Source organism: Anabrus simplex, chromosome 8 (genome assembly GCF_040414725.1).
Source record: "Anabrus simplex isolate iqAnaSimp1 chromosome 8, ASM4041472v1, whole genome shotgun sequence".
In the NCBI taxonomy this organism is placed as follows: domain Eukaryota; kingdom Metazoa; phylum Arthropoda; class Insecta; order Orthoptera; family Tettigoniidae; genus Anabrus; species Anabrus simplex.
In genome coordinates this window covers 70,173,234-70,193,819 of record NC_090272.1, presented here as the reverse complement: position 1 = coordinate 70,193,819, position 20,586 = coordinate 70,173,234, and the positions used below count along the sequence as shown (strand labels likewise).

General features: G+C 40.5%; 1 protein-coding gene across 2 annotated transcripts in view; it reads right to left on the bottom strand.

Moving 5' to 3' along the window:
- Positions 1 to 20,520, bottom strand: part of scramb1 (scramblase 1) — a 187,764-nt gene extending 167,244 nt beyond the window's left edge. The window contains exon 1 of one of the 2 annotated variants that reach the window (XM_067152270.2): positions 20,387 to 20,520. The gene's annotated coding sequence lies outside the window, so the exon portion shown is untranslated. Of the gene's footprint in view, positions 1 to 20,162; positions 20,225 to 20,386 lie in introns of those variants that run through there. The other variant, XM_067152271.2, reaches the window with a different exon arrangement.
- Between the last annotated feature and the right edge of the window lie 66 nt (positions 20,521 to 20,586).

Genomic DNA, 20,586 nt, shown 5'->3' with positions numbered 1-20,586 from the left:
GCATTCAGCACTCTCCACTTTTGTGTTAGAAGTTTGGTATCGTGCTGATTGATTCCAACAGCAGTCTGCTCTACTGGAGCTTCTGTTGCCATTTCTTGTTTTGAGTCGGCGACAGCCTGTCCAATTGGGACTTCTGTCTCCATTTTTTCATCTTGGGCTTGCTCCTGGTTCTGCTCTACTGAAGATTCCTTGGCTTCCCTTGATGTCGAAGTTTTTGAAATTGGTTTGTTATAAGCATCCATATTTCAAACAATAATAGGGCTATTGCCCCTTCTATGGTCCCGAGCGTCATTCTCACCATGCGTGGTGAGGCATAGAGCCAGACATTGTCTTCCCACAACTCAGGCTCTCAGTAGCAGAGACCACGCCCCTCAGTCGTCCATCCAGCAGTCCACCCCTGGCCCGAACCTAGCCAGGTTTGTTCCCCTTCAGTACGCCTACTCACGTGGTCTCCACTTGACATTATCATGACTGAGTTCACAGCCATGACTTTCCCCCTAGGTTGGGATCACCCCTTTCCCAACCCGCGGCTCGTCCAGGCTACGTAGAGCAAAGTGATGTGTTGGTTTCAGCACCCCGCAGTGAGCCTTCACCTCAATCACCAGCCCCACTTCATCTGAACCGCCATATCACCCATGTGGAGGAACCATGGATGCCTCTCTAGCCTGTGTGGGCGAGGCCTCCACTTCCAAGCCTTGACCTGGGCTAGTAACAATGAGATTCATTATAAAATTCTTACTGGAAATAATCAAAATTAGGTACGTATGCAGAAAACCTGTTTTATTATTTATAAATTTCATTTTCCGTATTGACAGATTCAAAGTATAGATAAGAAATGTGTTTTTCCACCAATCAATACACAATTTGTTTCAAATAGATTAAACTAGTACCGTTAAAGAGCCGAAACCAGTACTAGTTTAATCTATTTAAAACAAATTGTGTATTGACTGGTGGAAAAACACATTTCTTATCTATACAGAAAACCTGGCCTTGACATCAGGTAACACTTCTCTTCTTCTTAAACACATCCCTTCCCTTTACTCCGCAGCAGTATCCCAGTACGAATAGCAGTAACCACCATTCTTTCTCTATCCTCCACAAATGAATGTTGTAAAAATTTTTGGATTTGTGTGTGTACTACCTAGGTGTGCTTGCTTGGCAAATAGGTAGCCTCCATCTGTTTTCTGTCTATATATACAGTGTATCTGAAATACTTTCACTGAATGCCAGACAGATGGAAAATTTTTTTGTACCACTGTGAAGAAATGTCTCCTCGTTGAGATAATAAGGCTACTGGTTGTCAGATTCTTTCCCATAAAGCACACTTCAAAATGGCAAGAGATATATTCTATAAATTAATGTTTGTCCAACCCTTGTCCAGTTTCCCTACGGGGTCGGGTATGAGGTGAGATGAATCTGTCGTGGAGGGTTTTTATGACGGGATGTCCTTCCTGACGTCAACGTCATCAGAGGAGTTAATGAGATGAAATGAATGACGTGATATATGATAGTAGGAAGAGGGTGAAACCTGGTGCCGGCACATACCTACTTCTGGCAAATAGCACCAAGGGGTCTGCTCAAGGCTTAATGTCTCCATCCAACGAACGAATCACCATCAACAGCGCCATATGCCCTCACTCCATATGAGCACTGTGGAGAGGTTTGGAATTTAATCCAGGCTTTTGGCACGCAATCTAGTGATTAGAAATTTTATACCACCGCCTCCCCAACCCTGCCGGCCAACATTCTGATGGTGAATTTTTTTTCGACCAACGGGACTCGAACCGACTAACCTCGGTGTCAGACCGTTTAGACTTCAGCGCCTTAACAATCATGGCCACCGGGTGGGCTATATTCTATAAATCAATATGAATACATGTAGCGCAATTTGTAACTATCAAGGACTTGTAAATCATGAAAGTATTAAGAGGATCATACTACGGCAGTACGTGATTTTACTGGTTCACTGCACGACGACTGTCCAAGATGAACGAATCAGAAGTTACAAATTGCTGTAAACAAACGAGTGTAACTGCTAACTGCAGTATGGCATATGTGTTGCTCTTTGTCTGTGTGTCTGTTAGGTCATCAGCCCAGAGGCTGGTTGGATCCTCAAATAGCACCACTAAAGGTTATGCGGTTATAAGGAAACCCCAAAAACCAATGACAGCACCAAAATGAGGCGTACTAGGCAAGATGAGGAGTGAGGTAGTTTGCCATTGCTTTCCTCACTGGGTCAGAAAGTACTATTGCAGCACGACTGACCCTATGAGCAGCACCTTTCGTAACACTCAGACGCACCAGTCATGCTCTGAATGTCATTACTCAGCACTACTCACACCCCAGCAGCTTCCATATTGTCACAGCCATGGATGTTGACTGGGACTTCGGTGGAAGCTACACTTTACTCTGGCCTGTGCCAAGAAGAGATGGATGCAAAAGTACTGCATCCATCAAGAAATGACAGCAGGCAGTGTTGCTCTTTACCTTTAGGTATTCTGCCTGTGAAATACATGGTGAATACCTCATATGCCTGTTTTGTCACTGTACGTGTCCCCTACCACTGCCTACTCTGCTCCCACAACTGGTCACAAGCTCACTGTCGTGATGACTAAGGTCGCACAGTCTTTCTCACCACCTGTTTCAGAAGTTTTGGAACATCTGTGACATTCTTCTAAGCAATGTAATACTCAGAAATGCAGCTTGCATAGTCTGTATTCCATTCCTTCAAAGATGACAGTCCTGATATTCGTTAAGAGTATTTCAGATACATACTGCATATTTTGTGCTAGTTAGCTTTCCCATCTGAGCATTTAACCTATTATGACATAGTTACTAATATACTATAAGTTTAACACTACTATTTTTTTTTTTGCTATTTGCTTTACGTCGCACATACACAGATAGGTCTTATGGCGACGATGGGACAGGAAAGGGCTAGGAGTGGGAAGGAAGCGGCCGTGGCCTTAATTAAGGTACAGCCCCAGCATTTGCATGGTGTGAAAATGGGAAACCACGGAAAACCATTTTCAGGGCTGCCGACAGTGGGGTTCGAACCTACTATCTCCCAAATACTGGATACTGGCCGCACTTAAGCGACTACAGCTATTGAGCTCGGTAACACTACTATTAATTGAGAAATTCTGTACAGTGGCAAAAACAAGGAATGTCCTTTTAATTATCTGTTAAAATGTTACTTTAAATTATTAATGATCTTCTAAACACCCTTAACAATACCAAAGGCACGATGATGACGAAATCGACAGCCAAATTCATTTGGCACATCCTACAGCAAAACAGCTCTCTGATCGAAATTCTCAATGGAAAAGTTCTGGGAAAGACCCAGAACCTTCAAGATCTGATGCTAAATCTTTCATACACCACCTACCAGCTTGTTAATTCAAAGGAAATCAAGGAAACACTATAAGTAACTCTGAAGAACTGGCAAGGGTGTTTGTCAGAATAGTAGAAAATGCTAGGAATGAGTATCAGCCATTGTAACAAACTATCAGACCATGTTACATACTACTTTCAAAGCTTTGTTGCCGTTGTCACAGTGAAAATTGATAATTGGCAGTCAAGACAAATTTTAGTGAAAAATGGAATGGTATGTATAGGTACTTTAAGGCAGAAAAAGGTTCCAAGGAGGACATTCCAGGAATCATTAATGAGGAAGGGGAGTATGTATGTAAGGATCTTCAGAAGGCAGAAGTATTCAAGCAACAGTATGTAAAGATTTTTGGTTACAAGGATAATGTCCTGATGGAGGATTTGACTAATGCAAAAGAAGTATTAAAATTTACCTATGATAATGACATTTACAATAAGATACAAAAGTTGAAAACTATAAAAGCAGCTGGAACTGCTGCTGATTTCTGGACATATACTAAAGACAATGGGTTGGGATATGGTACCATATCTGAATTACTTATCTGATTATTGTTTGCATGAAAGAGCTGTACCAAATGAATGAAGAGTTGCTAAAGGCTCCGTGCATATATCACTGTGCTGCTTCGGGTGGATACTACGAGAACTACTTAGAGGCATCTTCTTCAACAACTCACCATAAGAAGCTGAAATGTGTGTGACAGATGCATTTATTCGATTATTTTACAGTGCTTTCAGATGATTATATTTTTATGTCACAACATTCCGACAGAATGATGCGATTGTTATTGGCTGCAGTAATAGACACTGTAATACAGAGCTTTCCTTCTTGATCGCACGTAATGGATTTAAAAAGACGTCGGATCTTAGCAGTAAATAACAAGAAGTGATTCGGGATTTGTAAATTTAATACAAAATAACTCTTTACAAAATGTAAAGGTTAACAATAATTACAAACAAATTATTATATAGGAATGTTAAATTTCAAAATAAGCTACAATAGAATATCTTTTTTAAAGCACACACATCATAAGATACATTGTATTCTATATTACCACAGTCTCAATGATAGCCATAATAATTGTACAGAGAGGTACACCTCAACCCCGCGCATTTAAAAGAAAAGAGCCTTAAAGAACGCTATCTCTCATACAAAACATGAAACAACTACTGCTTGAAGTTGGGACATTAATCAGAAGATGTCACTACTAAATAAATGAGAAGTTTGTCATTTCTAAGTTTGCTAAACTGTCTGGATTTCTTGTTCTTTTTGGTGTAAAGCAAGTAGCCTGAAATTTTCTCCATAGATGTCCTTACAAAAACTGAGGTCATGCACTCTGATGCAAGGTGGAAGAACTTGTGATTTAAGGAAGTTTTGTGTTTCTAGGTTTTCATAACAAAATTAATGTTCATTTACTTTTGAGTTGGCCCCCCTTCCTTCTCATCCCACCAGCTTTTGAATTTGGCCAATTAGAAATTTCTGTAATTATTTTTCAGCCTATCACAGGCTTCTTGTTGGTTTTTTAGTGTAACTTTGGATTCGGCCAATAAAAATGAGAGGGTTGGTCCGGATTTAGTCCAGAATCCTCCCAAACAATCCTCTCGGGTATGTAAGCTGAAGCTTTTCTGGCTACCTTGTCTTTTGATCACCGTATTTCTGTGAGTGTGTGTGTTAAGACAGGAGGCGGGGTGCCTCATTCTTCACCAGGCAGTCCATCAGCCAAGGTAATGACCACCAGTCTTATTTTTCTGTAGCTAACTTCGCAGACTTACACGAAGGGAAGGTTCAAATTTCTAATTATGTAACCTCCTGTTTTCTAAAATGTAATCCTTCTTTCAGCTAATGTAATATTTCACAAAGTCTTAAAACTGTAAATCAGGGATAGAGAGTGCGATACCCTCGAGTTCCCCTTCAATTTAATTTGAGGTGACTATGATTTTGTAACCTTTTCTCTTTTCTGTAAAGTGTTAAATTAATCTCCATTCTAGTCACCTCAGTAGCTTGGGATTAGCCCCTGTATCATCGGGCCGAGAGCCCAATTAGGGTTTTAATTTTCTAGGAGTGCAAGTGCACGCCTCTGTTCATTTTGTGTTTGGGCCAGTAATTTAATCTGTTCTTTCCACAAAGGCCCAGTAGTTTGGTTAATTGAGACCCCTGTGTAAACAAAAATTTTAAATTGTAAATTGTGCCGACAGAGGCCAGAGATCGTAAGGTTTTGTGTAATGTTGCCTTAAGCGGGCTGTTAGAAATCTGTTAATGTTGGAGAGCATGTAAGCTCTTTTCTAAGCTTACTGTAATATTGACGGGTGCCTTTTGAAGGCCGTAAATTGTTACTGATGGAGCCAAGTGCTCGTGAACACTGTGTATTGGGAGATATCTCTCCTTATCTGACTGATGCAACATTTGCAAAACTTGTAAATCTGGAGCCTGAAGCTCAAAAGTTGTAAATTACCTATTGCTGGGTTTTCCAATTTTTGTATCTCTATCGCTATTTTGTACCTGATTACCACTACCTGAAAATACTGTTTGTTAAGTTTGAGATTCTAAAAGAAGTATAACATTTATTTGCATACATATACTATCATTATAGACTGTTATGCCTTATAGCGATCAGTCTGCAAGCCTCTGTGAATTTACTAACGTCGCCACAATCCTCTATTTGCAACTAGTGCTGTGGCCTCATTTAGTTCTATACATCTTATCTTTAAATCGTTAGAAATTGAGTCTAACCATCGTCGTCTTGGTCTAACTCTACTTCTCTTACCCTCAATAACAGAGTCCCTTATTCTCCTAGGTAACCTATCCTCCTCCATTCGCCTCACATGACCCCACCACCGGAGCCGGTTTATGCGTACAGCTTCATCCATCGAGTTCATTCCGAAATTAGCCTTTATCTCCATGTTCTGAGTACCCTCCTGCCATTGTTCGCACCGGTTTGTACCGGCAATCATTCTCGCTACTTTCATTTCTGTTGCATCCAAATTTTGAATAAGATATCCTAAGTCCACCCAGCATTCGCTCCCGTAAAGCAAAGTTGATTTGAAAACAGACCGATGTAAAGATAGTTTCGTTTGGGAGCTGACTTCCTTCTTACAGAATACTGTTGATCGCAACTGCAAGTTCACTGCATTAGCTTTACTACACCTTGATTCAATCTCACTATATTACCATCCTGCGAGAACACACAACCTAAATACTTGAAATTATCGACCTGTTCTAGCTTTGTATCACAAATCTGACATTCAATTCTGTTGAATTTATTACCTACTGACAACAATTTAATCTTCGAAAAGCTAATTTCATACCATACTCTTTGCACCTATTTTCAAGTTCCGAGATATTTGACTGCAGGCTTTCGGCACAATCTGCCATTAAGACCAAGTCGTCAGTATAGGCCAGACTGCTTACTATATTTCCACCTAACTGAATCCCTCCCTGCCATTTTATACCATTCAGCAGCAGATACATGTAAACTACGAACAGCAAAAGTGAAAGATTACAGCCTTGTCTAACCCCTGTAAGTACCCTGAACCAAGAACTCATTCTACCATAAATTCTCACTGAAGCGTAATTGTCAACATAAATGCCTTCGATTGATTTTAATAACCTACCTTTAATTCCAGTCCTCCAGTATGGCGAACATCTTTTCCCTCCATGCTAATCTTACTACTCTATGAAGCCATTTCACCCCTGCCTTCCCTCTATACTTCACCATTTCAGGTCTAATTTCATCTATTCCTGTTGCTTTATGAATGGAGTATATTTACAATCCTACCCACTTCCTCAAGCGTTATTTTACCAACATTTTTCTGCTACTCATGAGCCTGGCTGTTCACACCACCACCAGGAAGATTTCCTTATACGTTGAGGTGTTCAAAATATTCCCTCCACCTCTCCAGTGATTCCCTGGGATCTATTATGAGTTCAACTGAATTACTCAAAACACTGTTCATTTCCTTTTGCCCTCCGTCCCTAAGATTCTTTATTACTGTCCAGAAAGGTTTCCCTGCTGCTTGACCTAGCCTTTCCAGGTTATTATCAAAATCTTCCCGACACTTCTTTTTGGATTCAACAACTATTTGTTTCGCTCTGTTTCTTTCATCTACGTTCAAATCCCTGTCCACCTCGGCCCTTGTTTGGAGCCATTTCTGATAAGCCATCTTTTTACGTTTACAAGCTGGTCACACTTCATCATTCCATCAAGACGTTCGCCTTTTCCCATCTTTGCAAACAGTTGTTCCTAGGCATTAACTTGCTATTGCTACTACAGCATCCCTGTATGCCACCCATTCTCTTTCTATATCCTGAACCTGCTTACTGTCTACCATTAGAAACTTCTCACTAATCATATCCATGTACTTCCGTCTAATTTCCTCGTCCTGGAAATTTTCTACCCTTATTCGTTTGCAGACAGATTTCACTTTCTCTACCCTAGGCCTAGAGATACTTAGTTCACTACAGGTCAGATAGTGGTCTGTATCATCGAAAAATCCCCAGAAAACTCGTACATGTGTAGCGGTGAATAGCCTTATGCTTGAGAATATATTCATAACTGCTAAACCTATACTAGCACAGAAGTCCAACAAACGCTTCCCATTCCCATTAGCTTCCATATCTTCCCCACATTTACCAATCACCCTTTCGTATCCTTCAGTTCGATTTCCAACTCTCGAATTGAAATCGCCCATTAGCACTATTCTATCCTTGCTGTTGACCCTGACCATGATGTCACCCAATGCTTCATAAAACTTGTCAACTTCATCCTCATCTGCACCCTCACATGGTGAATACACAGACAATTCTCGTCGTAGTTCCTCCAATTGCCAAATCTACCCACACCATTCACTCATTTACGTACCTTATAAACTCTGTTGCGTGCAATGGTATTCCTGATAAACAGCCCTACCCCATACTCTGCCCTTCCCTTTCTAACACCCGTCAAGTACACTTTATAATCTCCTATCTCTTCCTAGTTATCTCCCCTTACCCGAATATCACTTACTCCTAGCACATCCAGACGCATCCTCTTTGCTGACTCAGCCAGTTCTACTTTCTTCCATAAGCCCCATTAATATTGATAGCACCCCATCGAATTCCATTTTGTTCGCCAAGTTGTTTCCAAGAAGTCCCTCGCCTGTCAAATGGGAGTGGGACTCAGTTACTCCCATAGGTCCGAGGCTTGCTTAAAATGTTCCAAGCTCACTAAATTCATGAAGCAGGATGCTACCCTACTTACACAGTCCAAGTGAGGATCTCTCCTCTAACGGGTTATGGACCACCGGTGGATTGTATAGTCCTAGCCGCCTGAGCAGAAGGAGGGCCATGGCTCAGAATATGTCCGAGATGCCCACTCCCATTCCATAGCAACTGGTATCCCGACTCTCGGGACCACTTACTAGGCCACTCAGCCGTTGCACACGGTTCACGAACTAGGACTTGACTACAGTAACCCACACCATGAAACATTATTTAAAGTTTAAAATTAATTTTGATGTAGTTAGACCCATTTACACCAGCACCTTCTTTCACCTCTTTCTGCTCCACAGAATCTCTGGAACAATAATAACAACATACCGTACTACAGACCACAATGTGAAATTTTATAGTATTCTGTCACAACCTCACGAAATGGATTTAAAAAGGCAGTAGACAAATATAATTATAGAAATAGGCCTTCATTACACAATATAATAGCTCACAGAAAAACCTCGTTTTACGTACATAAACTTCTGTCCTTGCCCCGAGGCGGTGCAACTCTTTTCAAGCAACCCCTAATGAACATGAGCTGCATGTACCCTCATGTCAATCTTCAATTTCTGGCTGTATCGGGAATCAAGCCCGGCCCCCGAGGAAGGAAGCTAGTAGTGCTTACCGTTATATTACAGAGGTGGTCTTGATCATATTATAAATACAGACACTCATTTATTGGCAACGTTGAGTAAAGAAGTGGAATCAGAGATAAGCCTTTTTGCCGATAATGTTGTTCTGTACAGAATAAGAAATAAGTTACAACATTTTGAGCAACTGCAAAATGACCTCTATAATGTGAGATGGACAGCAGGCAATGGTATGAACAGAATTAAAAGTCAGGTTGTCAGTTTCACAAATAGGAGAAGACCCTCAGTTTTAATTACTGCAATGAAGGGGTGAAAGTTCCTTATGGGAATCGCTGTAATGATGATGATAATGATGCTTGTTGTTTTAGGGGGCCTAACATCGAAGGTCATCGGCCCCTGGTATCACTGTAAGTACCTAGGTGTTAATACAAGGAAATATTTTCATTGAGGTAATCACAAAAAGTAGTGAGGATGTAAAGGAGAGGGCATGCAAATCACTGGTAAGACCCCAAATAGAGTATGGTTCTAGTGTATAGGACCCTTACAAGGATAACTTGATTCAAGAACTGGAAAAATCCAAAGAAAAGCAGCTCGATTTGTTCTGGGTGATTTCCGACAAAAGAGTACATACACACGCATTATCATTACGAATAGTTATGCCTTTCAGCGTTCAGTCTCCAAGCCTCTGTGAATTTACTAAACGTCACCACAATCCACTATTTGCAACTAGTGCTTTGGCCTCATTTAGTACTATACCTCTTATCTTTAAATCGTTAGGAACTGAGTCTAACCATCATCGTCTTGGTCTCCCTCTACTTCCCTTACCTTCCATAATAGAGTCCTTCATTATTCTAGGTAACCTATCCTCCTCCATTCGCCTGACATGCCTTCCCAGCACCGAAGCCGGCTTATGCGTACAGCTTCATCTATCGAATTCATTCCTAACTTAGCCTTTATCTCCTTGTTCCGAGTACCCTCTTGCCATTGTACCCACCTCTTTGTACCGGCAATCATTCTCGCTACTTTCATTTCTGTTACCTCTAACTTATGAATAAGATATCCTGTGTCCACCCAGCTTTCGCTCCCATAAAGCAAAGTTGGTCTGAGAAAAGACCGATGTAAAGATAGTTTCGTCTAGGAGCTGACTTCCTTCTTACAGAATACTGTTCATCGCAACTGTGAGCTCACTGCATTAGCTTTACTACACCTTGATTCAATCTCACTATATTACCATCCTGGGAGAACGCACAACCTAAATACTTTAAATTGTCTACTTGTTCCAGCTTTGTATAACCAATCTGACATTCAATTTTGTTGAATTTCTTACCTACTGACATCAATTTAGTCTTCGAAAGGCTAATTTTCAAACCATACTCACTGCACCTACTTTCAAGTTCCAAGCTATTAGACTGCAGGCTTACGGCACAATCTGCCATTAAGACCAAGTCGTCAGTATAGACCAGACTGCTTACATTTCCACCTAACTGAATCCCTCCCTGCAAATTTATACCTTTCAACAGATGATCCATGTTAACCATGAACAACAAAGGTGAAAGATTATAGCCTTGTCTAACCCCTGTAAGTACCCTGAATCAAGAACTCATTCTACCATCAATTCTCACTGCAGCCCAACTGTCAACATAAATGCCTATGATTGATTTTAATAATCTACCCTTAATCCCATAGTCCCCCTGTATGGCAAACATATTTTCCCTCGCTACCCCGTTATATGCTTTCTCTAGATCTATGAAACAAACACAGCTGTCCATTCCTCTTGTAGAATTTTTCAAATACCTGGCACATACTGAAAATCTGATCCTGACAGCCCCTTTATGGTCTGAAAACACACTGGTTTTCATCCAACTTCTTCTCAACCACTGATCGTACCCTCCCTTCTAAGATGCCAGTGAATACTTTGCTTGGTATATTAATCAACGAGATACCTCGATAGTTGTTGCAATCCTTCCTGTTCCCTTGCTTATAGATAGGTACAATTACTGCTTTTGTCCAATCTGAAGGTACCTTACCAACACTCCATGCTAATCTTGCTACTCTATGAAGCCATTTCATCCCTGTCTTTCCACTATACTTCACTATTTCAGGTCTAATTTCATCTATTCCTCCTGCCTTATGACAATGGAATTTATTTACCATCCTTTCCACTCCCTCAGGCGTAATTTCCCCAACATCATTTTCCTCCTCCCCATGAGCTTGGCTGTTCGCAACACCACCAGGAACATTTCCTTTTACACTGAGATGATGTTCAAAATATTCCCTCCACCTCTCCAGTGATTCCCTGGGATCTATTATGAGTTCACCTGAATTATTCAAAACACTGTTCATTTCATTTTTCCCCCCGTTCCTAAGATTCTTTATTACTGTCCAGAAAGGTTTCCCTGCTGCTTGACCCAGCCTTTCCTGGTTATCATCAAAATCTTCCCATGACTTCTTTTTGGATTCAACAACAATTTGTTTTGCTCTGTTTCTTTCCTCTATGTACACTTCCCTGTCTGCATCGGCCCCTGTTCGGAGCCATTTCTGATAAGCCTTCTTTTTAAGTTTATAGGCTGCTCTCACGTCATCATTCCACCAAGGTGTTCATTTTTTCCCATCTTTACACACATTTTTTCCTAGGCATTCCCTTGCTGTTTCTACTACAGCATTCCTGTATGCCACCCATTCTCTTTCTATATCCTGAATCTGCTTTTTGCCTACTGTTCGAAACTTCTCACTAATCATATCCATGTACGGTACTTCTAATTTCCTCGTCCTGGAGATTTTCCACCCTTATTCGTTTGCAGACAGATTTCTTTTTCTCTATCCTAGGCCTAGAGATACTTAGTTCACTACAGATCAGACAGTGGTCTGTATCATCGAAAATCCCCGGAAAACTTGTACATTCACAACAGACTTCCTGAATTCGAAGTCGGTTAAGATACGATATAGTCTATTATGGATCTGGTACCCCTGGCCTCCCATGCGTAGCGGTGAATGGCTTTATGCTTGAAGAATGTATTCGTAACTGCTAAACCCATACTAGCACAGAATTCCAGCAAACACTTCCCATTCGCATTAACTTCCGTATCTTCCTCACATTTACCAATCACCCTTTCGTATCCTTCAGTTCTATTTCCAACTCTCGCAGTGAAATAGCCCATTAGCACTACTCTATCCTTGCTGCTGACCCTGACCACGATGTCACTCAATGCTTCTTAAAACTTGTAAACTTCATCCTCATCTGCACCCTCACATGGTGAATACATTGAGACAATTCTCCTCCTAATTCTTCCAACTTCACCCACATCCTTCCCTCATTTACGTGCCTAACAGAAACTATGTTGCATGTAGTGGTATTCGTGATTAACAGCCCTACCCCATACTCTGTCCTTCCCTTTCTAACACCCGTCAAGTACACTTTATAATCTCCTATCTCTTCCAAGTTATCTCTCCTTACCCGAATATCACTTACTCTTAGCACATCCAGACGCATCCTCATTGCTGACTTAGCCAGTTCTACTTTCTTCCACCAGCCCCATTAATACTGATAGCTCCCCATCGAATTCAATTTCGTTCGCCAAGTTGTTTCCAAGGAGTCCCTCGACTGTCAAATGGGAGTGGGACTCTGTTACTCCCATAGGTCCGAGGCTTGCTGAAAATGTTCCAAGCTCACTAAATTCATGAAGCAGGATGCAACCCTACTTGCACATAGTCCAAGTGAGGTTCTCTCCTCTAACGGATTATGGACCACTGGTGGATTGTATAGTCCTAGCCGTCTGAGCACAAAGAGGGCCATGACTCAAATTATGTCCAAGATGCCCACTCCCATTCCATAGCAACTGGTATCCCGACTCTCAGGACCACTTACTAAGCCACTCAGCCATTGCCCACAGTTCACGAACCTGGACAGGACTACAGTAACCCACACCATGAATCATGACAAAAGAGTAGAGTTACAAAAATGTTGCAAAATTTGGGCTGGGAAGACTTGGGAGAAAGAAGACTAGCTGCTTGGCTAAGTGGTATGTTACACGTGATAAAATTAATTTTTGGATCCGTATTGAAAGTATTTGTATTAAATAACACTAGTATATTTTTCCTTACCCACCTAGTGGTATGTTCCGAGCTCTCTGTGGAGAGATAGCATGGAATGACATTGGTAGACGAATAAGTAGGAAAGATCACAATATGAAGTTAAAGTTGGAATTTAAGAGGACAAATTGGGTCAAATATTCGTTTATAGGAAGGGGAGTTACGGATTGAAATAACTTACCAAGGAAGATATTCAATAAATTTCCAATTTCTTTGAAGTCATTAAAGAAAAGGCTACGAAAACAACAGACGGAATCTGTCACCTGGGTGACTGCTCTAAATGCAGATTTTTTTTTTTCCTAGTGGCTTTACGTCGCACCGACACAGATAGGTCTTACGGCGACGATGAGACAGGAAAGGGCTAGGACTAGGAAGGAAGTGGCCGTGGCCTTAATTAAGGTACAGCCTGGTTTTGCCTGGTGTGAAAATGGAAAGCCAGAGGAAACCATCTTCAGGGCTGCCGACAATGGGGTTCGAACCCACTATCTCCCGAATACTGGCCGCACATAAGTGACTGCAGCTATCGAGCTTGGTAAATGCAGATCAGTAGTGACTGACTGAAATATGATTTTATCATCCAGAGTAGTGAAAGAATAAATGGGGCTTAACATTTCATTCTTGTTCTCTGTTTAGCAATAAGACTTTGAGTCTGTTTAAATTTTAATAATTTTTAATATATCAGGAAATATTTCATGAAATATTTCAAATATGATGTCATGTCTACTAACAGTCATTTCTGTCAGTTGGTTGGCATTTTTCTCCTGTTCTGATTTTGCCCGAATCTTGCGTACTTCATGATTAGTGTACCTTTAAAATGCAATAAGTCGAAATTAATTCCAAAGTTTGATAGTGCTGTGAGAAGCGCAGACAGGTTTGCACGACGATAAATGGAACATTTTATGCATTTAAACAAGTTCTACTGGTAACATTTCTGTACACAAATCCATGTCATATACATTTGTTGGCAAGTCCTAGAGAAACCTCAATTTAAGCACGTATGATTTAAATTAGACTTCAGCTACGTAAATTTCTGAAATTTGCCATTAGCACGGAAATCACACTAACTCAACCTAATGTGGCCTGCAAGGTGTCAAGTTAGGAAAATGTTAAGTTTTAGACTTGTGGAAGGGTTATATAAAACCCATTTCAGGTTTATTAAAATAGCAAAAGGAATATTTTAATATATAGAGGCCAGAAGAAAATATAAAACCGAACGAGTTGACCCCACTATCGGCAGCCCTGAAGATAGTTTTCAGTGGTTTCCTATTTTCACACAAAGCAAATGCTAGGGCTGTACCTTAACGCCACGGCCGCTTCCTTCCCACTCCTAGCCCTTTCCTATACCATCGTCACCGTAAGACCTATCTGTGTTAGTGCGATGTAAAGCAGCTTGTAATATAGACATTTTTTCCTTCTCGCTAGAAATCATTTGTAAAACATAGCATTCTCACACAACAATTCACTTAGAAATGGTAAGTACAATTTGCAGAAAATTCAGCTGAAATAAATTTGTCCAAGTACTGTAACGTTATGCCTTTACTGGCAGGACCTAGTGTTTACAGTGCACTATGTCTTCTGGTATAGGCTAGAGCAATTTTGTTACTTTCATAGATCTGTCTCTGTCTTATCCATGGCTTTGACCATATGAAAGTGACTGAGGTATGAGCAATGCTAGTAATGCCAATCCTTATGCAGCCAGTCCCTGCTATGAATGGAGTGAAAATGTTGCTCATAGGGTCAGTTGGTGCATGCATTTCAGTGGGCTTGGCAGACTGATATGTAATAGCAACTCTGGCTCGGTGAGGAAAGCAAAGGGAAACTACCTCACTCCTCATTTCCCTAGTACGTCTCTTCAGTGATGCCTAGGCCATCTATGACAGCTGATGGCAGAGCTGTTGAGGATCCCACCAGCGGAATCGCTGACGGACTGAACATACATACTGTAACGTTCAAACAATCCAGTTCATTTTTCAGTGGAAATTCCGTCCCATATAATGATCAGCAAGAAAAGAAAGAAATGCAGTGAAGAGAATGAGCTATTAACACAAGCTGCCCCACCTTTAAAAGCTGCTTTATGCTGACAAGTTCATCTGAAACTCTGGCTGATATGCAAGTTACTCAAACCTCTCCTCTCACCCACGATCAAGCCCTAGTTGCTATACGTATAGTGGCGCCGGTCCTGTATCTTTGAGAGAGGATTTGTTTACAGGAGTAGCCAACAGGACAATATTCGCTTGCATTTCCTCCTCCTCCAATACAGGAATGAACACAGTTTTCTTCTATCAGCACAGTCGTGGTAGAGGAATGTTCTTTTGACAAAGCAATACAGCAGTTCGTGCCTGGTAACAACCAATACCTGGGGGTAGGCATGAATTTCCCCATACAAGTCATTTGTCACCAGGAATATTATGTATTACTGTATGTATGTATGTCTACATACACCTTAGTGCCGTTTCTCGTACAATGTCAGGGATGAGCAAAATGAAATTACATATGACATGTTTTTACAGCCGGATGCCCTTCCTGATGCCATTATTTGAGGAGTTAACGAAGATGAAACGAATTATGGTGAATTAAATTAGGTAAGGAGGATGGAAGGAATCAGCTGTGGCCTATGAATAGGAAGCATTTGCCTGGAAGTGAAAATGGAAAACTATAGAAAACCACTGAGCTCCACAGCTGTAATGCATGACCACTCCACTCTGTATTGTAATGTATTACAGTGTTCCAAACATTGCTGCACCTAGTCACAACCGTTCAACCAGACTAAGTACTTTACAGGACTGTACTGTAATAGTAAATTTTATGGAATACATTTTTCAAGTCACAAAAAGGCATATGAAAACTTTCCCTGTATTAATCGCCAATGTGAATACTGGGGTTAAAATACTGATCTAGGCAAATTTCTTTTTTAACTCTGTTATTTGAATATTTCTTTATACCGAAAAACTGTTTGCCTTGAGGCATCATATATGCAATTATTTTTAACCCTGTAAGGCACTGCTTTAGACGTGATCCAGTAATTCTAATATAGTTTGACTGCAGAAATGGCACATATTCAACACGTTTTCAGAAGTAATTCTTCCCAAATACAACACCTTCCAAGGTTTTGACAGAAACATCTAATGAAGCCAATTTGTCCTTGTGTAATATTGCCAGTATAGTGAAGTGCGAGATTTAAATCCATAGTACAAGGAACCCAGTTAGGCAGTTTGAGTGGTGTATACTCTCTGAATTCTGGTACTGATGGAGTCCAGCTCCGTGACTAACTGGTTAGCATGCTGGCCTTTGGTGCAAGGGATCACAGGTTTGTTTCCCAGCCAGGCAGGGACCAACATTAGAATTCATCCATGATGGGGCTCCATCCTCACAGATGAACAGGTCATCCATGGACATCAACTCGAAAGAACAGCACCAGCAATCCAGCTCCAGCACCAATAAAGAATGATAATATGCAGTGCCAGTACTGTACAGCTGTAACTTCATACACTGTATGGTAATTTTCATTTAAGATAATTTTCAATTGAGTAAACTACTTACCTAAACAAGCTATAGAAATAAAGATATTTATATAAGTGTACTATAAACCAATTTATTGACTGCACTTACCAAGTAGCCTAAAAAAGTCACCATTTACACAAAGATGAGGCTTTTGATCGCAAACAACGGGACCTTAAGCTTCAGACAGTATGCCTGCTGCATTCCTAAATATTGAAATTCTCTTGGATGAAGCTTCACATCACACATTTGATCAAAATCGCAATCCTCGAGAAAAAGATAAAGTACCAAAAATGTGAAAATACGAATTATAAACAGGTTATGTCGAACGGTATCATTGGGACCAATAATTGGTCACTAAGTTCGACAAACAGAAACCTATAAAGGAGCATCAGTTCAGCACCACGGTGACAAGAAAACTGTAAGAAATGTTTGTATGGCCATTCAGAAAGTTCAAGGATACTCTCATTCAGCAATGTACTTCCAGAGTTGCTCTAATAGTATGTCTACATTTGTCGACTATAAAAATTGTTTAACAATTTTGTTTTAATAATAAATTTTATTGCGCACAATGTGCATAGAAGTTCACAATCAGATAAGACAGCGTGGCGTCTAATGCGCTCTGCATAAGTGTTAGTCCTTAATAAATTCACTAATCGAGCAGGACCTCGAGGAACACTTCTGGATATGATATCTTTCACATACTTGGTCACATAGCCTACACACACAGTTTATGTTCGGATCGTGAAAAACTTTATTTTTGCACATCTTGAAATGGAATCCGTGTACAGCCAACCTCGTAACTATGTGTCTCAGTTGGTAACCCGTTTCCATCCATTTTCGATTCGTCATGGCCTCCGTTGAGTAGAAGTCTTCCCAAATGTCCCTCTTTTTTTCTCTAAGTTTATGCAACAGGTTATCGTATGCTGCGCCTCCTGGTAAAACAAGATTGTATCTCAGGTCCTCAATCAGGAAGGTTTCTCTCGCGAGTTCATATACAAGTCGAGATCTTGTAGTCTTTGAAACACTGAGGACTCGCTTCAGATATCTGGATTTTATCTTTTCCAGGTCGTTTAATTGCTTCAAACTCAGAAATTCCCCTATGATCTCAAGCCCATAGGTTAACACTGGTAGCACTTTTACTCGAAAAAGCACCATGGCTGTATCCACTGCAATTTGTGTGATATTCTCGATGTCATTCATCGCTTTCAGAGCTGCAATAATTCTAGCTCTTATATGGATCCTGAAACTGCTGCATGTGGTCTGCAAGGTTACACCTAGGTATCTAAAACTGCTAACTCTGCGAAGGCGGACATTATTACACCATATGTGCTCTGTTTCCTTTAGTTTACCTCCTTTCCTGAATACGACTAGTTCAGTCTTATCCTCATTTATTTTCATTTCATTCTTGTTTGCCCAGTCCACTAACAAGTTCATCGCACGTTGTAGTTCTGTTATGTCTTCAGCCGCAATTGCCATGTCATCAGCATACAGGTACATTTCTGTGTCTGTATTTTCCTTTATCTCTGACACTACATCAGAGGTGAAAGCGTTAAATAATATAGGGCTAAGTGGATCACCTTGAAGAACTCCTATAGTCTGCGGTATCCAATCTGACGACCCAATGCCATCGTCCACCTGTATATAATTCTCAGCCAACAGGTTTGATATGAGTGTTGTGACATTAGATGTTCCAATTAACTTCTCCAGCTTATCTATGAGTAACCTTCTGTTTACCCAATCAAATGCCTTGGAGAAGTCAATGAATGCCACAAATAATTTGCCTCGTGGCATTTCTAGGGTGATACGAATATGATTCAGTAAATTCTCCAATGCCATAGTTGTAGATCTTTTCCGTCTGAATCCAAATTGCTCCTCTGGTAACAGTGCATCCAATTTACTCATCACTCTCTTCGTTAAGATCCTTGTCAGAAGTTTCAAACCTGTTTGTTCCATCGCGATCCCTCTGTAGGAATTCGGATCATCTGCGTCTCCTTTCCCCTTATATAGCATTCGGATTGTTGCCTTCCTCCAATCTGTTGGGACCCTTCCAGTTTCGAGGCATTTGTTCAGTAAGGCACTCCATACCGGTAACAATTCCCTCACTGTCTCTTTTAGATGCTCATTTCTGACTCCATCTGGTCCTGGTGTTCTATTGCGCCTTCCTTCCTTGATGGCCTGAACGATTTCATTTTCCGTTATTAAATTTGATGGTTCTCTGTGATCTGGACATCTGAATGTTGGTCTCGTATCTCTCAAAGCAATTGTTTTGTTGAGGTGTGATTTCCATGTTTCCATATCAATCTTAGAATGTATTTTGCTCGTTTTCGGCCGTAGAGTCTTGTATGGATCCAATTTAGCTTCTTCTATGATCCTCTTCTGTTGTTCTTCTACGTACTGAATCTTTTTTCTCTTCAGGAGCTCTTTGTACTGAACTCTCTGTTGCCGGTACTCTTCCAAGTTTTCTCTGTTCCTTATTTCTCTTGCCCTGTTCAATTTTTCTAATGTACTTCTCCTTGCCTCATAACATTGTTTGTCGAACCAAGGTTTTGACTTTCTTGTCCCCAAACTTAGAGGAGCCGCTTCCTCATAGCAACTTGCTATCCACCATGCTGCGGAATCTATTTCACCTTCATCTATCATTTTCTTCACCTCGTTGATCTGGCTTGTCTTTGCTTTCACTTTGTTTATGTCTATATTCTTTCTGATTTTGGCTCCTTTTCTTAATTCAGCCACCTCTTCCGTCTTCGTGATAATGTCTGTGCTCACTGGTAAGTGCTTTCTTACAATGGAGCCATCTTTGAGGACCAGCTTTGTTGTTCCCAATGTTATGAGACCCCTTGAAAGCATTAAATCTATTGTGCTGCCTCCATTTGGTCCTATGTATGTCCATTCCTGTTTCTTGTTTAACAGCACAAATCCACTGTGCCTCAGGTAGTCCATAACATCTTCAGTTTTCCAGCTGTTTTTATCTACTGGACAGTTCAAGTCACCGGCAATTAACACCTTTTCTTCATCATTTATCATATTCAACGCATTTCCAAGCGTATCAACTATGTCTGCTGCAGTGCGTTCAGGGCTGAAGTATACTGCCATGATCACTAATACTTTCGTTCGTAAAATCAATAGGTTTTCGTCTCTCAACAGTTGTTTACATGGTGTTAGATGAGGTCGAACAATTTTGTTTTAGAACTCAATTTACAAATTATGGAATATTTTAAAGATGACAACTTCATATTTTCTAAAGTCTTGCTGTTTATACCTAAATCACAATCGATGAAAATCATGCATTTGACAACTACATTTTAAACTAAAATTTCTGGTAATTATATGTTTCATCACTTACTTACGGTAACTTAAAGTTTCGATGGATACCCTAATAATGTACAACAGCTTAATGTTCACGTGCAACTGTAACGTCATCAATATTTTAATTTGCTATTCCTGGGGATTACAGAACCATCTTTTTTTCTTTTCTTTTTTTCATGCAAAACCTACTCTCAATTAAACAGGAAAATGAATTTTTCGGTAAACTAAGGATGGGCAAATTATCGTACGAAATAGGTTTACTTACATTGGAGGAGGGGGCTCGAAAACTTTAAAATAAAAATTGTTGGTCAATTAGTAGCCACTCCCACAAAATGATTCTACACCTCACCAACACAACCTTGTTTCCTATTAGGTCTGATTTGTCTTCTCAGGAAGTTGTGTGTCATGTGACACAGTACTCTCACTTCCGGCTGTACTGTTGTCACCATCCTCCGACAGAGCGCT